Genomic DNA, 7389 nt, shown 5'->3' on the forward strand with positions numbered 1-7389 from the left:
ATCTCACGAAATAAGCGTCAAACGAAAAAACTACGAAGAACGAAAGTCGTCTAGCTTGAATGGGGAAACCATTCAAGCTATGGTTGGCCCGCTAGTTGGCGCTGCAATAGGTCAGACGGATTTCAACTGCGTTCTTTTAAACCGGAACCCCCATTTTTTATTACATATTCGTATAGTACGTAAAGATGTTTGATGAGCCGGAAAGTTCACTTTCTGGACAGGCACCCTGATTGCTTCCCGGACAGTGTGGGAGATGTTAGTGAGCAGAAAGGAGAGCGTTTTCGCCAGGACACTAAAGTGATGGAAAGACGCTACCAAGGCCGCTGGAACACCAACATGATGGGGCACTACTGTTGGACACTTCACCGAGAAGTTCAGCAAGCGACTCATCGTAGAACAAGCTACACAAGAAAGCTTCAAAGAAAAAAGAGGAAGAAAATACAAACCAATTCCAGCTGACAAGTGAAACCTCTATTAACATTTGTCAATGTTTTAAGTAGCTTACTGTAAATACAAACCATGCTTATGTTGTAACAAAGCGTTTCATTAATTACCCCGTTTACCATACAACATAGGATTTTTATACTATATAATAAAAAGGATATTGCTCGAAAACTGTGGGTGATAGAAAAAAAAAACTAAGGCTAGAGTTAGATTGAGCTCATAAAAATTTATGAAGATGAGCTATCAAAGTAAAAAAAGATTTTAAAAAAATATTTTTCTTTGGCCTGTGTAATTCGCAAATATCGTCGGCAGGTATAGATTATTTTTTAATGCTGTTACTGCATGGCTGACGATACTCAGTATGTGGTAAAAGTAAACAATACGCATACGAGAAACTAAAGATAATGATTAATATGACGTGCGAGGATACAGGATTCTGAGGCTACGAATCACATGTATAAAATCCACAGCGCCACATCACGGTCATTGACTGTTGAAGTCCACGAACAGCGGCAGTTGCTGTGTAAGACCACAAGAACACATGGACCCCTTAACTTTCAACACATTGCGAATTTATTGGTCATTTTTTTTAAATGTAACATAGATGCTGCAATCTGAAAGATACGGCACTTAAATCTACGGCGCTACTCCCCCTCTAGACTCCGTGAAACTCGGCATCAGGGTTGCGAGCACACCTTCAGATGTGCACGTTTTAAGGAGCTTTTGCGCATGCCCAACTCTTATGACGTAAAATTCACTTGCGGGCCAAATGCATGCGGATTTGATAAACAATGTGCGCAGTTGACTAGCCCTTGCCCATCAATTACAAATTTACGGCAGTGCCTCCAGATGGCAGCACACACTGTGGCAGACTTATTCGTATATGCCAATGCACTTACTGTGTAGTAATGTTAGATAGGACGTCATTATATGGTATAATTAATGGTTAGGGTAGCTTGTTACCTTCTTGTTTTTCGAATTATGACCAGTAATATCAACACTGCATGAGTAGCAATTATCGGAATGATTTCTTGGCTCCCTCCATATCATAGGAACAGCAAATGTAAAGGCATTTATCTCCTTTTTGGACCATTTTCTCAGATCTTCAACACACACATAACATACCTTTTGCGGAGCCCAAGATTTTACTTGATCACCAAGTTTAGGTCCAAAGTATGATAGATAAACCTTTTTCACAAAGACTGTAATGTTTCTTTGGTATTTTTTAATCACAAATTCACCACAAATATGACAAAAACTATCAGCACAGTTTTTACAACCACGATTACACAGTGCACTGAGCACATGTACAGGAAACGGGAAAGTGAGGTTACGTTGACAGTAAACAAAACGCCATCTGTTAACACAAAAATAGAATCGACCTTTTTTCCACAAAATGTTTGTCAGTAGTGGTACCAACGTCATCTACATTCATTACACCTCTTTTTAAGTTATTTTAAGTATGTAAAAGCTGTTATATTCTTCAAAAAGTCGCTTAATTTAATACATTTAAGCGTAAAATGTGAAGAAATGGTGGGTGAACAGTTTTTTAAGTATCATATTTGAATTTTCCAACAAAAAAAACATAAAAATAAGGTATTTTCAGCGAAAAAGCTTTTCCATCGTTGCCCTGTGTTCACAAATATCGTCGGCAGGCATAGATTATTTTTTAATGCTGTTACTGCATGGCTGACGATACTCAGTATGTGGTAAAAGTAAACAATACGCATACGAGAAACTAAAGATAATGATTAATATGACGTGCGAGGATACAGGATTCTGAGGCTACGAATCACATGTATAAAATCCAGAGTGCCACACCATGGTCATTGACTGTTGAAGTCCACGAACAGCGGCAGTTGCTGTGTAAGACCACAAGAACACATGAACGCCCTAACTTTCAACACCTTGCGAATGCCGTTAAACGGTACACTGGTAGAAGCCGACCTCAGGGAAGATCAGTTTGGATTCCATAGAAATGTTGGAACACGTGAGCCAATACTGACGCTACGACTTATCTTAGACAGATTAAGGAAAGGCAAACCTACGTTTCTAGCATTTATAGACTTAGAGAAAGCTTTTGACAATGTTGACTGGAAGACTGTCTTTCAAATTCTGAAGGTGGCATGGGTAAAATACAGGGAGCGAAAGGCTATTTACAATTTGTACAGAAACCAGGTGGCAGTTATAAGAGTCGAGGGACATGAAAGGGAAGCAGTGGTTGGGAAGGGAGTAAGACAGGCTTCTAGCCTCTCCCCGATGTTGTTCAATCTGTATATTGAGCAAGCAGTAAAGGAAACAAAATAAAAATTCGGAGTAGGTATTAAAATTCATGGAGAAGAAATAAAAACTTTGAGGTTCGCCGATGACATTGTAATTCTGTCAGAGACAGCAAAGGACTTGGGAGAGCAGTTGAACGGAATGGATAGTGTCTTGAAAGGACGATATAAGATGAACATCAACAAAAGCAAAACAAGGATAATGGAATGGAGTCGAATTAAGTCGGGTGATGCTGAAGGAATTAGATTAGGAATTGAGACACTTTAAGTAGTAAAGGAGTTTTGCTATTTGGGGAGCAAAATAACTGATGATGGTCGAAGTAGAGAGGATACAAAATGTAGACTGCCAATGGCAAGGAAAGCATTTCTCAAGAAGAGAAATTTGTTAACATCGAGTATAGATTTAAGTGTCAGGAAGTCGATTTTGAAAGTATTTGTATGGAGTGTAGCCATGTATGGAAGTGAAACATGGACGATAAATAGTTTAGATAAAAAGAGAATAGAAGCTTTCGAAATGTTGTGCTGCAGAAGAATGCTGAAGATTAGATGGATAGATCATATAACTAATGAGGAGGTATTGAACTGGATTGGGGAGAAGAGGAGTTTGTGGCACAACTTCACTAGAAGAAGGGATCGGTCGGTAGGGCATATTCTGCGGCATCAAGGGATCACAAATTTAGTATTGGAGGGCTGCGTGGAGGGTAAAAATCGTAGAGGGAGACCAAGAGATGAATACACTAAGCAGATTCCGAAGGATGTAGGCTGCAGTAGGTACTGGGAGATGAAGAAGTTTGCACAGGATAGAGTAGCATGGAGAGCCGCATTAAACGAGTCTCAGGACTGAAGACCACAACAACAACAAATGTAACACAGATTTTGAAATCTGAAAGATACGGCACTTAAATCTACGGCGCTACTCCCCCTCTAGACTCCGTGAAACTCGGCATCAGGGTTGCGAGCACACCTTCAGATGTGCACGTTTAAAGGAGCTTTTGCGCATGCCCAACTCTTATGACGTAATTGCCTTGCGGGCCAAATGCATGCGGATTTGATAAACAATGTGTGCAGTTCACTAGCCCTTACCAATCAATTACAAATTTACGGCAGTGCCTCCAGATGGCAGCACACACTGTGGCAGACTTATTCGTATATGCCAATGCACTTACTGTGTAGTAATATTAGATAGGACGTCATTATATGCAATAGTTACTCTGACACAGAAACCTATTTTGTGGATTTCTGAATGAGTTGTAGTACACTACTGGCCATTAAAATTGCTACACCAAGAAGAAATGCAGAAGATAAATGGGTATTCATTGGACAAATATATTATACTAGAACTGACATGTGATTACATTTTCACACAATATGGGTGCATAGAGAAATCAGTACTCAGAACAACCATCTCTGGCCGTAATAACGGCCTCGATACGCCTGGGCATTGAGTCAAAGAGAGCTCGGATGGCGTGTACAGGTACAGCTGCCCATGCAGCTTCAATACGATACCACAGTTCATCAAGAGTAGTGACTGGCGTATTGTGACGAGCCAGTTGCTCGGCCACCATTGACCAGACGTTTTCAATTCGTGAGAGACCTGGAGAATGTGGTAGCCAGGGTAGCAGTCGAACATTTTCTGTATCCAGAAAGGCCCGTACAGGGCCTGCAACATGCGGTCGTGCATTATCCTGCTGAAATGTAGGGTTTCGCAGGGATCGAATGGAGGGTAGAGCCACGCGTCGTAACACATCTGAAATGTAACGTCCACTGTTCAAAGTGCCGTCAATACGAACAAGAGGTGACCGAGACGTGTAAGCAGTGGCGCCCCATACCATCACGCTGGGTGATACGCCAGTATGGCGATGACGAATAGACGCTTCCAATGTGCGTCCACCGCGATGTCGCCAAACACGGATGCGACCATCGTGATGCTGTAAACAGAACCTGGATTCATCCGAAAAAATGATGTTTTGCCATTCGTGCACCCAGGTTCGTCGTCGAGTACACCATCGCAGGCGCTCCTGTCTGTGATGCAGCATCAAAGGTAACCGCAGCCACGGTCTCCGAGCTGATAGTCCGTGCTGCTGCAAACGTCGTCGAACTGTTCGTGCAGATGTTTGTTGTCTTGCAAACGTCCCCATCTGTTGACACAGGAATCGAGACGTGGCTGCACGATCCGTTACAGCCATGTCGATAAGATGCCTGTCATCTCGACTGCTAGTGATACCAGACCGTTGGGATCCAGCACGGCGTTCCGTATTACCCTCCTGAACCCACTGATTCCATATTCTGCTAACAGTCATTGGATCTCGACCAACGCGAGCAGCAATGTCGCGATACGATAAACCGCAATCGCGGTAGGCTACAATCCGACCTTTATCAAAGTCGGAAACGCGATGGTATGCATTTCTCCTCCTTACACGAGGCATCACAACAACGTTTCACCAGGCAACGCCGGTCAACTGCTGTTTGTGTATGAGAAATCGGTTGGAAACTTTCCTCATGTCAGCACGTTGTAGGTGTCGCCACCGGCGCCAACCTTGTGTGAATGCTCTGAAAAGCTAATCATTTGCATATCACAGCATCTTCTTGCTGTCGGTTAAATGTCGCGTCTGTAGCACGTCATCTTCGTGGTGTAGCAATTTTAATTTCCAGTACTGTATATTAAGTTTTGAATTTTATATAACAGTAATACATTTGAGGCGCTGAGAATCATAAGAGCCTAAAGTACATCACTGTCCATTGTGAGATTGTAGCTTTTATTCTCGTTTCTGAAATCTGTTACTCTTATGCTGAGTCAGACTTATGTGTGTGTGCTGTAGGCCCACTCTGTGTATAAGAAAACTCACGAAAAGCTGTATCACTGGTTTCTCTGATATTCACTTAAATGTGGGATCGACGACGGTGTGCTTTAGGCATTTTTGGATCTCAACGCCTTATTTGTATTCTAGTCAAGCGAGCATGTCGGGTAGACAACAGTACTTCAATTTAATCATTTCCACAAATGGCAGTTTGTGTTTGGACTTGGTTGTTTACTGTGCGGGAATAGGCTTCGTGTGCAGTGTACAGTGATCTTTGTTGATTCTAGTTTAAATGTAAGGGAAAAATAAAGCTGTGAGGCCGGGCGTGAGTCGTGCTTGGGTAGCTCAGTCGGTAGAGCACTTGCCCGCGAAAGGCAAAGGTCCCGAGTTCGAGTCACAGTTTCGATCTTCCAGGAAGTTTCATATCAGCGCACACTCCGCTGCAGATTGAAAATCTCATTCTGGGAATGAAAGAGTAAATTAGCAACAAAATTATAAACAGCCGACCAGTTTCAATAGATAAAGAAATTCTTTACCTAGGTTTCGTCAAATATAAATTTGTCTTCTTCAGAAGGTAACCTAAGGGCAATGAACATCATAGCTTACATTAGAAAAGTATGAAACTTGTAAGCCAAGAATAAATTTTAAGGCAAATTAGAGAACTCTTGCATTACAGAAGTATGATAACGACGACTGGTACTTACAATTTTACATTAGGAAGGACTAATGCACCATCGCCGTTTTTACAATTGTCGGCATAGATCCATGTGTAAAAAATAAAATATAGCCCTAGAACTAGGGTCTGTCACGTTAATATCATGGTTCTTGCACAGCTCACAACCGACTGACAAGGAGACGGCACGACCGTGGGGTCGGGGATTTGTCCGCAATTTTGTGTGGTGAAAGAGGACCCCTCAACACCTCACGTCGTTGAAGTATTAGGACGCACTACCCGGAAAATCCCGGGAAAAATCGATCCCAAGTTTTTTAGGTGCCGGCACATTAGCTCAGCGTGTTCGGTCAGAGGGTTAGCTGCCCTCTGTAATAAAAAAAAAAAAAACTGAGTTAATCGATCAACAACGAACTTAAACCGATGTCTTACGACGTCCGCCCCGAGCAGATGCAACGAACAAAAGTGAACAAAATGAGATTGTACTTGCTTCGGCAGTACATATACTAAAATTGGAACGATACAGAGAAGATTAGCATGGCCCCTGAGCAAGGATGACACGCAAAATCGTGAAGCGTTCCACATTCGCCGACACGGTAGCTCAGCGTGTTCGGTCAGAGGGTTAGCTGGCCTCTGTAGTAAGAAAACTGAGTTAATGGATCAACGACGAACTGAAACGGGTGTCTTGCGTCGTCCGCCCCGAACAAAATGAGACTTTAAAAATTTGCCGGCACGGTAACTAAGTGTGTTCGGTCAGAGGGCTAGCTGCCCTCTGTAATAAAAAAAACAGTTAATGGATCAACAACGAACGGACGTGGGTGTCTTTCGACGTCCGCCCCGAGCAGATACAACGAACGAAAACGAACAAAATGAGATTAAAAAAAAAGGGTGTTTTGGGCTCGTATTCTTACGCCAGAGGTCTCGTGTTCGATTCCTCCTCCGGCACTTTTATTTTCTCTTCTGTTTCATTTTCTTTGGTTATTCCACCAATTATTCAGAAAGTTTCCCAAACCTACAGTATCTTTAACAAATTAGTTTCATTACTGAATAAAAATTATTTTCTTTTTGTCCTACAACACAATTCATGGCGATGGGTTTTCCATTTTTCATTGTAAAGTATACGAGCAGAAACATTGGGGTTTTAATCAGAATAACATAGTCTATTGGAAAACATTCAATTTTTATACATATAATAATT

General features: G+C 42.0%; 1 non-coding gene across 1 annotated transcript; it reads left to right on the forward strand.

The window, feature by feature from the left end:
* Window positions 1-6673: 6673 nt before the first annotated feature.
* On the forward strand, window positions 6674-6780 carry LOC126427459 (U6 spliceosomal RNA). Its single transcript, XR_007576701.1, has one exon. It is a non-coding gene; the product is annotated as a U6 spliceosomal RNA (small nuclear RNA).
* Window positions 6781-7389: the final 609 nt, after the last annotated feature.

Source organism: Schistocerca serialis, chromosome 11 (genome assembly GCF_023864345.2).
Source record: "Schistocerca serialis cubense isolate TAMUIC-IGC-003099 chromosome 11, iqSchSeri2.2, whole genome shotgun sequence".
NCBI classification, from domain to species: domain Eukaryota; kingdom Metazoa; phylum Arthropoda; class Insecta; order Orthoptera; family Acrididae; genus Schistocerca; species Schistocerca serialis.